Genomic DNA, 17381 nt, shown 5'->3' with positions numbered 1-17381 from the left:
TTTAGACAACAGATGTCACCCAGAGAGCCGACCATGAGTTGAATTTCAGAATTGGAATGACATTGTAAGCGTTGTAAGCAAGATGGAACTCAGCCCTCCATCTCTGTGTCAATGGAGAATGGAAATCAGCAGGTTTTAACTTATAGACTGAGAAGCCAACATTTCAAACTTCACTTTCCTTAAAGCAGAAGCCACTTGGAGTCACCTTTTTTTTTTAAGCCCTAAAGGTAATGTGTTGCTTTTCTGTAATGAACCTCTTTCTTTTTCTTTTTCACTGTTTTAAAGTCTATTATAATTTCCCCCAACCCAGCAAAATGACACTTGATCAGATGCAAACTGAAATTTTTATTTGCTGACCCCAGTATTTTATTGAAAATTTCATGGTAACGCAGAGCCTTCATTATCTGAATAGGTTTTCCTTTAGACCCGGGTCCATACGTATTCCCAGTATGTATCCAAGAGCCCCAGAGTTGGCCAGTCATCAGCCTGAGCGATGCAGATACAGTGACATCACCCTTTCGGCTAAATGGCCATGCACCTGTCAGCACTACGGATTTCAAACTTTTTAAGGTAAGAGCCCTGTAAAGCTTTGCCCATTTCCTTTCTGTTCCTCTTCTGTCGCTTCCATCAAAGACGTATCTGTTTTTCTTCTCTTGCCATCGGGTTAGATTATGAGGACTCCGTTTCTTCGGTCCTCCTCTTTTTATTTTATATATCCCAAATCATTCTTCTGCCTCCTCTGCTCTGTGTCTCTTTTCGTGCTTCAGCTTTCCTGATACTTCCCCTGAGAACTGGACACTGCCTGCACATTCATCCCTCAGGTTTTTCTTGAGATCTAGGATTCTGCGATTTCAGGGAATCTCCCCCTAATCCGTCACAATGTTTGATTGAATCAATCACAGTGATAATAACCATGAGAGCCCATTGTGGGCTGGGGGGGTTGATGTACCTGTTTTTAATCCCCACAACCCACAAGGTAAGTATCATTATCTTCATTTTACAAAGAAGGAGCAGGAAGCCCAGAGACAATCAGTGAATTGATCAAGGTCATACCCACAGCTGGACACATTAAAGAAACTGCTTTTTTTTTTTTTCATTTCAGTTTCTGTGCTCTTTCTACTAAACTAAATAGACTTGCAGTCCCATTCGTCTTCCTTTGTATCCCTGTTTCCATTCGTCTTCCCGTGTTTCCCTTCTCTCAATGCACTACCAGTCTTCAATCAACCGCGTAAGTGTTCAGTGCACTAACTTTCTTTTATCTTCATTTTTATCCTACCCTCACCCTTCACAGCGCCACTCCCCAGCCCCTTTATTTATTGCCTTCCATAGGGCTAATACGGTCCCCACAATTTACTTTTCCTTGAACAAACAAAATGAAATCTGGGGCAGGTAGAGAGCAGATCCAAGTTTGGGGAGGCTGAAGCTTATGTGTTTTGAGAAATATTTTTAAGAAAAATAATGCAAAATTACTAATCAAAAATTAAGCAGACATGTAATTATTTATTTAGAATGAGGGAAAAAATGCAACAAACTTTGAATGTAAAAAGCTAAGAAAAATTACCAAATCCAGAAATTCAACATGTTTTTATTAATTAAGAAACTGACCCCCACATCCTCATTCTGTGCAATAAACAATGGCACTGACGCCCCACTCCACCCCGAAAAAGAAACTGACACATCTGTATACTACTTTTTGTCCTACATCTTTTGGCTTTTAGTTTGTCTCTTGATATGACAAGAATATTGTGATATTATTTTCTATATAGAAATTTTTTTAATTCAGAAAAAATTTTAATTCCTCTAGACTAACTGTTCAAAATTTATTTTTTATACTTGATAGTTTAAAATTGTTTATTTGGGCTTCATAACCATTACTGGTTAAGATGCTATTCAATGTGCTAGAATGCATAACACATACAATACTACATCAATGTATTGTCTATAGTACAGTTTCAGTTTGTGCCCTAAATATACAGAAATTCTGATCGATTCTATTTCATGTAGTTCCCATAAATGGGAAAAAGAGGCTGTACAGTGCTTTTACAATTGCATGTACTGTAATAAGAAATATAATTTCTGTCAGTATCTACAAATTTCGAACTCACGGTGAAAAAGAATGTGACAATGAATATATGTATGTTCATGTATAACTGAAAAATTGCACTCCACTGGAAATTGACACAACATTGTAAACTGACTATAACTCAATAAAATAAAATTTTTAAAAAAGAAAGATAATTTCAAGAGAGGCAACTTCCATTTTGTTTAAGCACTGATGAGAATTAAATCTGTTGCTTGCAATTTTTCACATCTACAGTGTGAAAGAGTTTTCCACAGCTAGCTTCTAGCTGTCCACATTTTAAACTGTTCCTCCTCCACGCCACATGCTTTTCATGCTGGGCTCTGCTGTGCACTATGACTTTATTTCTACAAATTCATGTTAAAACACTGGGGAATCACTTTAGTTAGCAGTATTTCTACATTATTCTTACGTAGGACAGCTAGAAAACTGTTCATGGAATAGACTAGAAACCAAAAATATGTCCTACAAAACCCAAACTATGTAAACCTTAACTTCCTCTTAGCTGGATCCCCAGAATGGCCACAGCCCCCCCCAGTACCATGTAGTGTGAGAAGAATGACAGAAGGAAGTTCAGACTGGACAGAGGCAGCAGTCTCAACCAACTGCAGTTAAAATTTCTTAACTTTGCAAATTTTACAAAAACTATGACCAAATAAACACACTTATAGTTCCTGTCTCAGAGACTTAGACATAATCTGTGCAAGCAAGAGGGACTCTGAAATATAAGTTTTATTCCCTTCTAGGTAAATCTACCTCTGGTGGTTAGTCACCAAACCAGCTCCTCTAAACAATCTTCAAGACATTGGAGAATGAAAGGCATGCCTAACAAAAAGAAAAGCAGGGTTATCTAGCACAATAAATGTTTTAATAGAATTAAAACCTACTGATGAAGCTATTAGGTCCAGTAGACTTTAGAGTCCTTGATTGTAGCTCATTTTATTATGTCTCTTCATCTATAGATAAATACCCACTTAACACACTAAGTGCTAGATACAAGTTTTGTGTATGAACACGTGAATTAATGAATACATGAATTAATGAATGCTATTAAAAACCAATGTTTGTAAATACATCCTTAGTAAGTAAAACAGACTGTGAGGTAGGAAAGATAGAGACCCACATTCATGGTCCCTGAGGTTGCAATGTCTGCCTACTCTATACCTGTCAAATAAACTGTAATTCAAGTGGAGATTTCAAGAGATTGTTGTCTGAAAGTGAACAGTCTCTATCCAAATAAGAATGTTTTTAAGCACTTCTGGAAGTGGTTCCAATACGGAAATGGATTTGAAATAAACATTAAACATTTGCCATCTGTTGCCCTGCTGAGTCACTGAAAAATATCCTCGTCAAACATTCATATTTGCAGATTAATTGGTCCATGGCCGCCAGGCATGTAGAAGAAAGAAATGTGAAACTCAGTAATTCCACTAAGATGTAAAAGATGCTCTACAGAGACACTGCTATTTGGAGATGAAGTTGTGGATTAACACTGGAGTCAGACTAGGGGAAACATTCCTAGCTTGTCGGAACATTTTATCCAACAATTAATCATAATCAGCACATTCCAATAACTTTGATGAATTTAATGCTTAATTTTTTTATCTCAAAACTTCTACCAAAATATATTTACTTTACATCCCTAATCCTTAGAGGATCATCTTTTTAATGAGCATCAGAAGTTTAAGGAAGAATTTGGAGTGGGAGAAGGAAAAGATAAAGGGGGTAGAAAAAGAGACAACTGGAGTAAATGATGAATGAGTGAGATTTCCAAAATAGCAACAAACAAGGAGAGGAGAAAACTTTAAAATAATCAAAGAAACCAGTACTGCTTCTCACATTTCAGTCATGCCTTTCCTCTGAGGAGTGTAGCTCAAGCCAGGGAAGTTAGCTCCAATCTATTGAAGGCTCAAAGAAGCAACACAGTCAGTCTCCATCCTGCACATTCCCACCTCTGACTGCCTCCAGAATTACTGTCCAGAGGTAACTTCCCCTTGTTTAAAGGCAGCCTGAGACCCCAGCCTGAGACCTCAGCCCCAACTGCAAGGCTACTTTCATAGGCTGAATGCCATTCTGAATCAACTGCACATTAGCTTCAGGATGCAGGGGTAAATGTAAATGAGAAAATGAGACAAACACTAGGGAATTATGGCAGAAATGCTTTTTAAGAGATCCAAGGCAATTTCTCTGATAAAGATTTTAGCAAACCTAATCAAAATCCCAGCAGAATGCTTCAGAAATCAAAAAGCTAATTCAAAAAAAATGTGTACAGGAAAGCAAAAGGATCTAGTACAGGGAAAGTAATTTTGAAAAAGAAGAGCAAAGCTGGGATACTTGTAGGACCTCACTTCAAGGCTTACTGTAAAGGTACAGTGGCCAAGACACAGTGATACTGGTGAAAAAGTGAACACACAGGTCAGTGGAACAAAATAGAGAGTTCACACATAGATCCATACCTATTGGACGGTTGGTTTTTACAAGGTGTCAGTGGACGAACAGCAGTTTCTTCAATAGTGCTTGTACAACTGGATATCCAAGTGCAAAAAAATAAACTTTGACACATACTTTGTTCCATATTCAAAAATGAACTTTAAAAACTCATAGGCTTAAGTGTAAAACATGAAACTATACAACTTCTAGAGGATAACATAAGAAAAATATTTATGACCTTGGTTTATGCAAGGATTTCTTATATAGAATCAAAAAATAAATAGATAAAACCATGACCCATAAAAGGAGAAAAAAATTGATAGACTGGCTTTCAGCAAAATTAAAAACATCTTCTCTTTGAAAGATAAACAAAATGAAAACAATGCCATAAACTGGGAGGAAAATATTTGCAAAACATCTATCTGATAAAGAACTAATAATAAGAATATAAGAATGTAATAAGAAAACAACCCTTTTTTATTTTTAAAAAGGAGTACCGTCATCAAGATGGCAACATAGGTTGCTCCCAACTTGAGTCCCTCTCACAGGAAGACCAGCTAGCCACTGCCCATAGAGAAGACATCACTGTGACTGCATTGCCCGACCCCCAGGCCAGAACAGCACCACACTGAGAGGACCCCAGGCCTATGGTTCCTCCAGTGGGAAAGGGAGGGCCCAAGGCAGACATTCAGTTCCCCATTCAGCACTGTGAGTCGTTTCCCAGGAGACCCACTTGAGTGTCACCTCACAGTGATCACAGGGAAGGTCTGTGGGGCTTGACCACTGGAGATTAGACTGTGATGAAGAAGGGGGAACGAACTTACAGCAATCAGCGTTCAGACATTGGTAGACCAAGTTTTTTCTCACAGCAGTGTCCAACTAGAGATCCCAGCCAGCAGCTGTGCCCATCTATAGAGCCAAGCCAGTGGCCGCATTTGGCCAGGAAAATTGGTGTGCAGTTCTGTCTGATTCAGGATCCAGAACAATGAGTCTAACTGGGCTTGGAGCCTGTTCTGCCACACCACCCAGGCGAGGAAGCTAAGCCATAGCCCCACACATTGCTAAGTGTAGACCTCACCCTGCTTAACCAGGAGACCTGGCAGGAGCACCCGGGAAGCACGGTAGCCCAGCAGCACCTGAGCAGAGAGCCCAGCCAGCAGCTCTGCCTGTCTGCGGAGCTCAGCTGGGGGCCCCGTCTGGCCAGGGAGCTCAGTGCACAGTTCTGCATGATTTGGGTTTCTGACTAACAGGCTTTGCTGGCTTTGGAGCATGTTTGGCTGTTCTGCCCAGACAAGGAAGTAGGTTCGTGGCCTTGCCTACTGCCGAGTATAGCCCTCAGTCTCACCCAACCAGGAAGCCCTATGAAGGCACCTGGGAGGCTATGTGGCTCACCCTAACCCACCTGCAGAGTCACCTAAGCAGAGAGCCCAGCCAGCAGCTCTGCCCATCTGTAGAGCTGAACTCTTGGCCCTATCTGGCCAGGGAGGTCAGTGGACAGTTCTACCTGATTCTGCTCCCCAGTCAGCGAGTCATGCCAGTCATGGAGACTGTTATACAGCCCCACCCAGGCTGGGAAGTAAATTCTAAGCCCTTCCCAGGGCTAAATATATCCTCCAGCCCCACCTGACCAGAACACATGGAAAGTTGCACAGCCCATTTGTAGACCCACCAACAATGCTACTCAAGCAGAGAGCCAACTAATGGCCCTGCCCTTTGGCAAATCTAAGCCAATGGTCCCATCTTGCCAAGAAGTTTGGTGGGCAGCCCTGTCAGATTCAGACCCCAGCCATTGCACAGTAATGGCCATGGAGTCCACTCTATGTCCTTGCTTGGTCACTGAAGCAAGTTCATAGCCCTGCCCAACTGCCCAGTATACTATCCAGTCCTGCCTGATTAGGAAGCCTGAACAGAGAATCAAGGCAACCACAGAGTCCACCATATGGGGAACCAAGCCAACAGTCCTACCCAACTATTCCCAGCCAGCAGCACTCCCCTGGACTTCAGTGCTTGGGCAGTAACCTCACCAAATAGAGACCCCCACCCAAAAAAGCAAGCCCCACCTGCACAAAGGTACTACTGGCTGGCCTGTCCAGAACCCCAATCTGAGCTGACTAATGAAGGACTGTCTCTGCAAAAGTGAACCTGTAAGGCCTGGAGGAGGAGCCCACTTATTCAAATGTCCAGATATCAATGGAAGGAACCAAGGATTACAAAGAATCAGGTAAACATGACACCACCAAAAGAAACTGATAAAGCTCCAATAACAGACCATAAAGAAATGAAGATCTATAAACTGTCTGACAAAGAATTCAGAAAATCCTCTAAAGAAGTTTAGTGAACTACAAGAGCTGAAAAATACAATGACTGATTTGAAGACTTGAATACAGAGCTTCAACAACAGACTTGACCAAGCAGAAGAAAGAATTAGTGAACTAGAAGAGACATTATTTGAAATTATCCAGAGGAGAAAAAAGAAAAAAGAATAAAAGGAGAGATGCAAGCCTATGAAACTTATGGGACACCATCAAGGAAACAATATAAACTTTATGGGAATCCCAGAAGGAGAAGAGTAAGAGAAAGAGACATAAAAAGATATTTAAATCAACAGTGGCTGAAAACTTCCCAAACTTGGGGAGAGAAATAGATATCCAGATTCATGAGGTCCAGAGAACCCCAAACAGATTGAACGTGAAAAGGGCTCCACTGAGACACATCATCATTAAACTATCAAAAGTCAAAGACAAAGAGAATTGTGAAAGTAGTAAGAGACAAACGACCTGACACATATAAGGGACCCCCCCCATAAGACTATGTATACTCGACAGAAACTTTCAGGCCAGAAAAGAATGGGATGATATGTTCAAAATATTGAAAGAAAAAAAAGCTGTCAACCAAGAATACAATACCTGGTAAAGCTGTCCTTCAGAAATTAAAGAGAGAGAAAGACTTTCCAAACAGATAAATCTGAAATTTTATCACCTCTTTGCCTATCTCACAAGAAATTCTGAAAGAAGTTCTTCAAGCAGAAATGAAAGGATGCTAATTAACATCATAAAAACATATGTATGCAGGTGTAAAACTCACTGGTGATAGTAAATATATACTCAAAGTCAGATTCTCTAATACTATGATGATGGTGCATCACTTGAAACTCTAGTTTAAAAGTTAAAAATAAATGTTGTAAAAATAACCATAACTACAAAAATTTGTCATCGGATATTCAAAATAAAAAAATATGTAAACTGTAACATCAATAACCTAAAATTTGAGTGGGATGGGGAAAGAAAGTGTAAAGTTTAGAAATGCTATCAAAGTTAAGTTGTTATCAGCTTAAAATAGGATTTTATATATTTTATGTGAGCCTCATGACAACACAAAGGAAAAACCTGTAGTGGTTACACAAAAGATTATGTTAGAAGTGTCAAAGCACACTGCTACAAGGAGTCATCAAATCACAAAAGAGAGCAAATAGGAAGAAAGGAGCAAAGGAGCTGCAAAATAGTCAGAAAACAATTAACAAAATGGCAATGATAAGTCTTTAGCTATCAATAATTACTTTAAATGTAAACAGACTAAATTATCTTATCAAAAGACATAGAATGGATAATTGTTTTTTAATTCAACAATGTGTTCCCTACTAGAAACACACTTTAGCTTTAAGACTCACACAGACTGAGAATGAAGGGCTAGAAAAGCTATGTCAAGCAAATGGTAATCAAAAGAAAGCAGGAGTACCTATATTTATATTAGATAAAATAGATTTCAAGCTAAAAATGGTGAAAAGAAACGAAGAAGATCATTATAAAATGATAAAGGGGCCAATGTATCAAGAATACATGACAATTGCAAGTATTTAAGCACTCAACATCAGAGCACCCAAATACACAAAGCAAATACTAACAGAACTAAAAGAAGACATAAACAGCCATACAGTAATAGTTGGAGACCTCACTCTCGACAATGGATAGATTATTCTGATGGAGAATCAGAAAGGAAACAGCAGATCTGATCAATGCTGTAGACCAAGTGGACCTACCCAGAACGTTCCATCTTACAAAAACAGAATGAATTCACATTCTTCTCAAGTCACCATGGACTATTTTCTAGACTGGATCATGTTAGATCACAAACAAGTCTTAGCAAATTTAAGGAGACTGAAATCATACCTAGAATCTTTTCTGACCACAGTGGTAGGAAGGAAAACTGGAAAAATAGCAAAATGGAAATTCACACACTCCTCAACAACCAATATCTCAAAGAAGAAATTCAAGGGAAAATTTTCAAATATCTTGAGATAGACAAAAATGGAAACACAATATACCAAAACTTGTTGGATGAAGCAAAAGCAGTTCTATAGGAAAGTTTACAGTGATAAACACATACATCAAGGAAAAAGAGAGTTTTCAAATAAATAAGCTAACTTTACACCTCAGGGTACGAGAAAAAGAAGAACCACCTAAGCCCAAATGAGCAGAAGGAAGGAAATAATAAAGGTAGAGCAGAAACAAAGAGAGAACATGAAAACAGTAGAAAAGATAAACAAAACGAAGAGCTGGTTCTTTGAAAAGATTCATGACAAAATAAAAAAAATTTTGTAAGACTAACCAAGAAAAAAGGGAAAGGACAAAATAAATAAAATTTTAAATGAAAGAGGAAACATTATAACTGATACCACAGTTTGTACTGGTTCCCACCAATTATGTAACTGGTCCAATTTGATAAATAACAAAACTGTCATGAGGATTCTAAGTTATTCTTTACATATAGCCAATTGGGTCATGTATTTGACTAAAAACTAACCAAATTTATCTTGAAACACTTTAATTAAGAAACTACAGCTAGAAAACTGGCAAGTCAGGTTCATACAATGTCTAGAAACTTTTGGTTTTAAGACAGACATGTTGGAAGAAGAATTAATTTGTCTGAGTGTTTGGAACATCCACTTCCTACTTCAGGAAGAACAGGGTGGAGAGAAAACTAGATAGATTTTCCTCTCATGTGATCAACAGTCTTTGTAGGAAAACTCTTATTTAAACTTGATTTTACCTGAGTTTTCATTTTAATCTTTGGTCAGTCCTTCCTCCTAAAAGGTTTTATATATTCATTCATTTACTCATTCATTCACTTATTCATTCATTCAATAAACAACTGATGAGTGCCTGCTATATTCCAGGCATTGTGTTTAACACTAAACAGAAAATAGAAAAACAAAATTAAACAAAACAAGAAAGCAGTGTTCCTCCCTCATGAAAGCTAAAGTCACCAAATTGGTCAATCCTTATCTTCCAATTTATAGTTTTTATCATTGTGTTACATTTTCTCCCAGGGCGTTGATTTTTAGTTTATGAATCTGGAGCAACAATACCAACTTGGTCAATAGCAAAATAATACAAGCGATTGTGTCTTTTAAAATGTCAGATTTTACTGTTTAATAATGAAAGTTGGCTTTTAAAAAGGGCCTGGACCATGTGAAAGATATACAGTAAACAGTTAGCATTAATCCTAATATAAACCACGTCACCATTCTTCCCTTCGTACTAAATGACGTGAGCTATCACGGTCAGCCTCAGAGCTGGCTGCCAGCCCAGGCAGCCCCTGCAGCTAGGGCCCAGGGCAGCAGTGTCTTTTACAAGTAGGCTAAAAAGCATTTGGCTTAAATCTCAAATGCTGAGACTTTCTGCAAGATGGCAAATACGTAACCCAAGTGCTGTGGAGCGGAGCTGATTTTAAAAGCATTAGAGCAAGTGACCCTTCTCTTAATTACGGTCCAAACGAAAACCAGTTGGTCCCCTACAGTCTTTCTTCATCCTCAGTGGTGTAACTAGGGCTCTTCAGTTCTAGAAAAGCATCTCTCTCATGTATTATCCATAACAGAAAGCAGCATACGCCTAACACCTATTTCCATACGAGCTCCTGGGCTGAGGAAGTGACAACTGGTTGGAATTAAGCTGAACCTGGAAACATCCTGGGGTTCATTTTTATTTGAGGTTACAAAATCAACAAGTGCCATTTTTCTGGACTTGGCAAAGGGTAGCAATGTAAAGGTATCAAGTGGCACTCATATATTTGGACGTGAAGGAAGGGTCATATCCCCTGACAGCTCGGCAGGAGTGAATTTAGTTCCTGCAAAACATATGGAGGCTTTTATTCCTTTCCTCAGTGAAAATGTGTTACTTTATGTGCTCAGACTATCACCTCCTTCCCTGACTTTTTAGGGAATATCTATTTCTGATGGGAGCTGCCAACTTACTAGCCCTCAATCTCACCCCACAGGTGGACACGTGACCAGGATGAGCTAATCAGAATCTTCCTCCAGATGTCTCACAAGATCTGAAGGGAAAGAGTTTTCCTTCTTCTCAGGTCACTGGACTGTAAGAATATAGGATCTTGGATTCCTGGAGTCTCCTGAAGTCAGTCAGCTGGAGAGAATAGAGCTAAAAGCAGAGAGAAGCAGAAATGAGAGAATGATGAGGGACCCCTGAAGTGTCTGACGGACCGAATCACACAGAAGCCAGCCTCTCCTTTGCTCAGCCCATCATTTCAGCGCATAAGCTAGAGTATCTCTCTTTTATCTTCTACTTTGTTTATGCTAGTTCAAATTGGATTTCTGAAACTTTCAAGGAGAAGAGTCCTTATCAATTCACTTCCTACTCTGAAGGCTGCATTTTTACAACCTGCTAGACATCAAGCAAATTCAAATAGTATCCAGGAGGATGAGAGGGAATCAGATTCTCCAATTCAAAGAAGCCTAACTGTAGCCAGTTAATTTATTTATGGCTTGTCAGATTCACAGTATCAAATTTATGGGAGCAATTTATTAGAAACTCATGTTATTTTCTGTGCAGACTGGATGTGTCAATCATGGTCAATGTGATGACAGCTGGACGGGAGAGAATGAGGGATGGGAAGAAAGGCAGCAAGGAATAACCAAGGGCCCTGCTCAAAGCCAGGACATGGTCTGTTATGCAGCTAATGAAATGAACATGTCACTAGGTCCGTAAGCTTCCACTTATATCCCCAGTTGTTTCCTTCTCTAACAACTGGCTCTGTGGATTAAGATTCATGCTTATGCAAATCACTATTGCCTACCCAAAGGTAGAGACCAGATTAAATGGATGCCATCGAGCTGGAAAGAGTTATGAAGTCAAATTACCAATATTCTCCCCCATCTCACCCATCATGTCTTCTCTTCCCACTCTACCCATATTTTCATTTTTGTATGTCTGCTGCTTCGTTTGTTCATTCACTCATTTATTTCACGAACATTTTCAATCATCTCCAAGTGCTTGCCATCATGATTTAAGACATGACTCTCCTCTGATTAAAACACTTCAATGGATTTCTAGTTAAATATGGGGGAACTAAAGCTGATCACATGATTCTCTGTTATAACTCTTAACAAAAATGAACAAGATGAGGGTCAGTGTGGAAGGTAAACATCAACATCAACCAAGCAAACAAAGGGGGAAAAGCTACTGCCAAAATTATCAAAAACTGACAGCTAAGGAAACAATATTCTGACACAAAATATGCCCAAGTCTCCCAGAAGCACTGCTGGTGATCTAATAAATTCTTGAAAATTTCTACTGATGCCCTGATGGAGGGAGGGGAAGCCTTTAGTGGAGTTCCTACATCATTTCCTTCTTTTGAGGGAAAGTGATTGTTGGGGAGATAATGGTATGAAGTGAGTAGACAGGGCTGGCTCACTTTGATAGGCATGAAGACTCTAGAACTCTACACTACTTTGGGGGAAATATTCCAAAGCCTAAGTATTTCCTCAATAAAAGAGGATACACCTCCAACTAGACACAATGAACAGAAAGACGAAAAAAGAATGAGTCAAAATAATTCATCTATAATATATCAGTGCAAAAAACAAACAAACAAACAAACAAACAAAACAAAACAGAAACCTGAACCAAGCTCCCTATGTTGAATATAAGTAAGATGAAAACGTGGTGTGGTAACCATCCAAACATGCTACAAAGAGGAAAGAAATGAAAGGAAGCAACACAATAGGCAAGATAGGTGAAGAACCTAGTTTGCCCAAAAATATAGCCATGGCAAAGAAGAGCGTTCCCCATGAATACTTTAATCTATATAATAATTTCAAAGGTGTGATAATTCAACAAAACAATACGCTGAAAGTAAGACTGCAAAGTTAAGAAAATAAATGAAAGACTAATTCAGCTGAAAATCAAGGTACTAGCTCCAAAACAAGAAGAAAGCTCGGAATAATCCAAGGAAATGCAGAAGATAAGGGCAGAGATTAAAACAATGGGAATAAAATATATAAGAATGACAAAGATAACCCAGAATAAAGACAAGTTTTTGATGTCCCTTAGGTATAGAATCCAAAACATGGAAGAGAAAATTTAAAGATTACTAGAGGAAAAATTTCCCCCCAAATGCAGAAAATCTTGAGTCTGTAGATTAAAAAATATACACAATCTTGTAGATATACCTAGTTTGTCCATCTGATATCCATTTCCCTAGTCACTTCTTAAGAACAAGAAGTTTTCACTTAGATATCCACCCCTCCTCCTATCCTTTGGGAATGCCGAATGCCAAGGGTCAGTTCTGATTGGTTCAAACCAGTCTTCAAATTTTGATGCCCTGGCCACAGATGTTGATTCTGGTCTGGGCATGGAAATTAAATGGGTAATTTAATTAGGTAAACTTTAGGATTTTTGCTTGGAATACTGAAGAAAACTTACTCTATTTCAGGAAATATGAACTCTAGAGAGAACTTTTAGAACTATTTCTTGTACCGAGACCTACCATAAATATACGTATATACCTATGTACTAGTACAGCAATTCTTTCATTCCAGCTTATTATGTTGCCTGTTAAATTTGCAAAATATTAAATTAAATCTTAATATTTCAAAATATTTTTGAACTTGCTGGAAATCCACCCTCTAGGATACTGGAGAAAGCTATTCATAGGTAGGTGTCACATTAGAGGCACTCCACTGCAAGACTTCTCAAGGTGGGTGTGCAGGGTGGGAGTGCGGGAAATAGCTGCCGGTAGCTGGTTGCTGCTGCCACCAAGCACTGCAGGAGTAGAGCCCTGTAGAAGCTTCCAGCACTGTGACAACCCAGTGCTAGAGAAAGCCTGCCAAAGGAGATAATCAGAACCAGGAAGCAAAATCCTTTTCCTCCTCCAATGACTGCCTAGACCATCTACTGACAAAGCTTTAGGATCAGCTGGCAAAGGAAGAATATTTAAAGGGTCCAAGTCAATTTTCACAGACTAGTCTAAACGAATGAATTTGGAACTGAGGGACAATAAATTGATCACCCACAGTAAAATTTAGTATTATTTTGTGCATTTAAATATTTTTACATATATATAATATCATGTCACAATTATTATAATTCTCTGTCTTTTTCACTCATCTTTAAAAATTTTTATCTAAGCTACTAATGGTAAATATAGTTCATTCAATTTGCATGATGCAACATAAAGTTATTAGGGGATTACAAGTTCAGTACTATTATATTTCCCTAGTGAATTGCTACTTATACCTTTACTATTGTATAGAGACCTCTTTTTCCTTAATAATTCTTTATGTCTTATTATTTATTTTGTCTGACAGCAATATTGCTACTATAATATTGCTTTGTGTTTGTGAGAGAGTATGTTGTTTTCAGTATTTAGTATTAGATGTTAGTATATCTTTCCCCATCCCTTTGCTTTCAGATCTCTATGTCATATATTTGTATTTTTCTGAAAGCTACATATAGCTGGAAATTTTTAATCCAGTGTGAGAATCTCTGATTTTTAATAAATGGATTGAAAGTGTTTTCATTTTGGGGGATTACTGATACATTTGAACTTATTTCTACCATCTTATTTGGTTTTATATTTACTTTCTTTTTCTATTTTAAATTGGTGGTTTCACTTATTTTTCCTTTCTTGCTATCTGTTAGACTGCACTCCAACCAATCATTGCAATGCTTTACAATAATCTCCTCGATTTCCTCATCTTTCATTTAATTGTAACATAATATTTAAATTCTACTTTTGCTGTTAAATCTCCTTCCAAATTAGTCATTGTTAGTATTTATTATAGATTATTTACTTTATAAATAATAAAGTGAGAAAAGGCTTGTTTATATTTACCCCTGATTATTAATTTCTTTGTTTATCATTGTTCTGGAATCCAGACCTTTCCTTCTGAGTTTAATTCTTTTCTTTCTAAAATATATCTCTTAATAAATTATTTCAATAAGGATCAGTACTTAGAAAATTCTCGTACCATTTGCTGAAGTTTTTCTTTACTTTAATCTCACTTCTCAAAACATTATAAAACTAAGTGTAGAATTTTACATTGATTTTTTGACTCCATACTTTTTTTTAACATTTTTTATTGATTTATAATCATTTTACAATGTTGTGTCAAATTCCAGTGTTCAGCACAATTTTTCAGTCATTCATGGACATATGCACACTCATTGTCACATTTTTTTCTCTGTGAGTTATCATAACATTTTGTGTATATGTCCCTGTGCTATACAGTGTAATCTTGTTTATCTATTCTACAGTTTTGAAATTCCAGTCTATCCCTTCCCACCCTCCACCCCCCTGGTAACCACAAGTCTCTATTCTCTGTCTGTGAGTCTATTTCTGTCCTGTATTTATGCTTTGTTTTTGTTTGTTTGTTTTTGTTTTTGTTTTTTAGATTCCACATATGAGCGATCTCATATGGTATTTTTCTTTCTCTTTCTGGCTTACTTCACTTAGAATGACATTCTCCAGGAGCATCCATGTTGATGTAAATGGCATTATGTTGTCGGTTTTTATGGCTGAGTAGTATTCCATTGTATAAATATACCACATCTTCTTTATCCAGTCACCTGTTGATGGACATTTAGGCTGTTTCCATGTTTTGGCTATTGTAAATAGTGCTGCTATGAACATTGGGGTGCAGGTGTCATCCTGAAGTAGATTTCTTTCTGGATACAAGCCCAAGCAATTCTCCAAGGAAGACATACAAATGATCAAAAAGCATGTGAAAAAATGCTCAATATCACTAATTATCAGAGAAATGCAAATCAAAACTACAATGAGGTATCACCTCACACCAGTCAGAATGGCCATCATTCAAAAATCCACAAATGACAAATGCTGGAGAGGCTGTGGAGAAAGGGGAACCCTCCTACACTGCTGGTGGGAATGCAGTTTGGTGCAGCCACTATGGAAAACAGTGTGGAGATTCCTCAAAAGACTAGGAATAGACTTACCATTTGACTCCATACTTTGAAGATGGTCCACTATTCTCCAACTATCATTGCCAATAAGTCTGTGTCAGACAATTTTTCCTTGAATAGAATCTGTCTTTTGTGTCCATAGTTAAGATATAATCTTAGTCTTGGGAGTTCTAAATTTTCAGTACAATGAACCTATGTATTGATTTATTTTTATTTATGTTTCACAAGAATTCAGCATATGCAGTTGTGTGTTGGAGGCAGCTCAGATCAGCTCACAAGAGCCAGTTATGCATATCTCTTCCCAAAACCGCATTGAATGAAGTAACCTGAATTCAGCTGGTAATTCACCTAAATTCAGCTGGTAACCTGAAATCAGCTATGACAGTATTTATAGCACAACAGCCAGTAAACACTACAAATCAGGGCTAACTTTTTATTTTGGCAAGCTGGTTGTAAACTTATCAGTATACCACCAAGTATATGGCTCTTTGAATTAAGAGCTGGTGGGTTTTTGTTTTTTTAATCTGTTTGGAAGCCATAATCTCTTCAAGCATTTTCCCTTTTCTATTCTCTCTTCCTCTTCTATCTTCTATATTCTCTTAGACTCTTGTCCATTTTTTCCATCTCTGTATCTCTCTCTCTGCTCCATTCTAGGTAATTTTCTCAGTTCTGTCTTCCAAGTCACTCATTTTTTTCTTCAGCTGTATATAATTTAGTTTTTAACTCATCCACAGAGATATCAATGACATGCATATTTCTAGAACCTATATTTGTTCTTCAAATCCATCTCTTCACAGCATACTGTTCTTTCCTTATAATGTCCAGTTTTTCTTTTATCCCTTCAGCCATTTGAAATGTAGTTATTTTATAGTCTTTCTCAGATGGCTCTATTGCATTAAGTTCATGGGAACAGTACTTTTCCTCTTTATAGTGCCTGCTGACTCTCTCATGATAGATTATATCCCCCATGGAATTTATAAGTTTTGTTTCCCCACATTTCTCCTTCTACCTCCAAAATACCTGTGTACGCTGTGGTGTAAAAATCTTGCTACAGAGTCATTTTACTTTTGCTTTTGGTCTGCAGTTGATTTTGATATTAGTTTCTCAGCTTGGACTTTTCAGCATTGAATCAATGATGTAAATTCCAACTTCACATGATTTTTGGTGGCCACGGGCTTTAATTTTTCTCATATCTTCCCATCCAGAATTCCAAAAAGTAACAAACTTTCTAGTCACATTACTTGAACCAGTAAGTAGATTTTTGCTCTTTTTACCAAGGAAGCATCTTTCCTTTCTAGGATCCCAGCTTTAAGTAGAGATCTGATCTCTGCTGCATTCAGACACAGTGCCTTATTTCCCATGTTAACATGGGCATTAAATCCTCAGCATCTAATCCCCTTATCCAACTGAATATCTTCCAAAACCAACACAGCATTTCCTCAAGTTTACTGCTCAAACTTACTGCTGCCTTTATTTCTGGAATGTCATCATCTTTCTTCAAATATGTTTAGATTTTATTTTTATCCTTTTTATCTAATATGTCTATGGTTTCATAACTGTGGAATTGAAGAATGGGTGATGCTTGTTAATTTAAAAGTAGTTCTCTCTTTTAATCTATTTGTGTATGTGCCTAGAAAGAAGTCTAGAACAATGTT

The sequence above is a fragment of the Vicugna pacos genome, chromosome 25 (assembly GCF_048564905.1).
Source record: "Vicugna pacos chromosome 25, VicPac4, whole genome shotgun sequence".
In the NCBI taxonomy this organism is placed as follows: Eukaryota; Metazoa; Chordata; class Mammalia; order Artiodactyla; family Camelidae; genus Vicugna; species Vicugna pacos.
Note: the sequence above shows the minus strand (reverse complement) of the source record.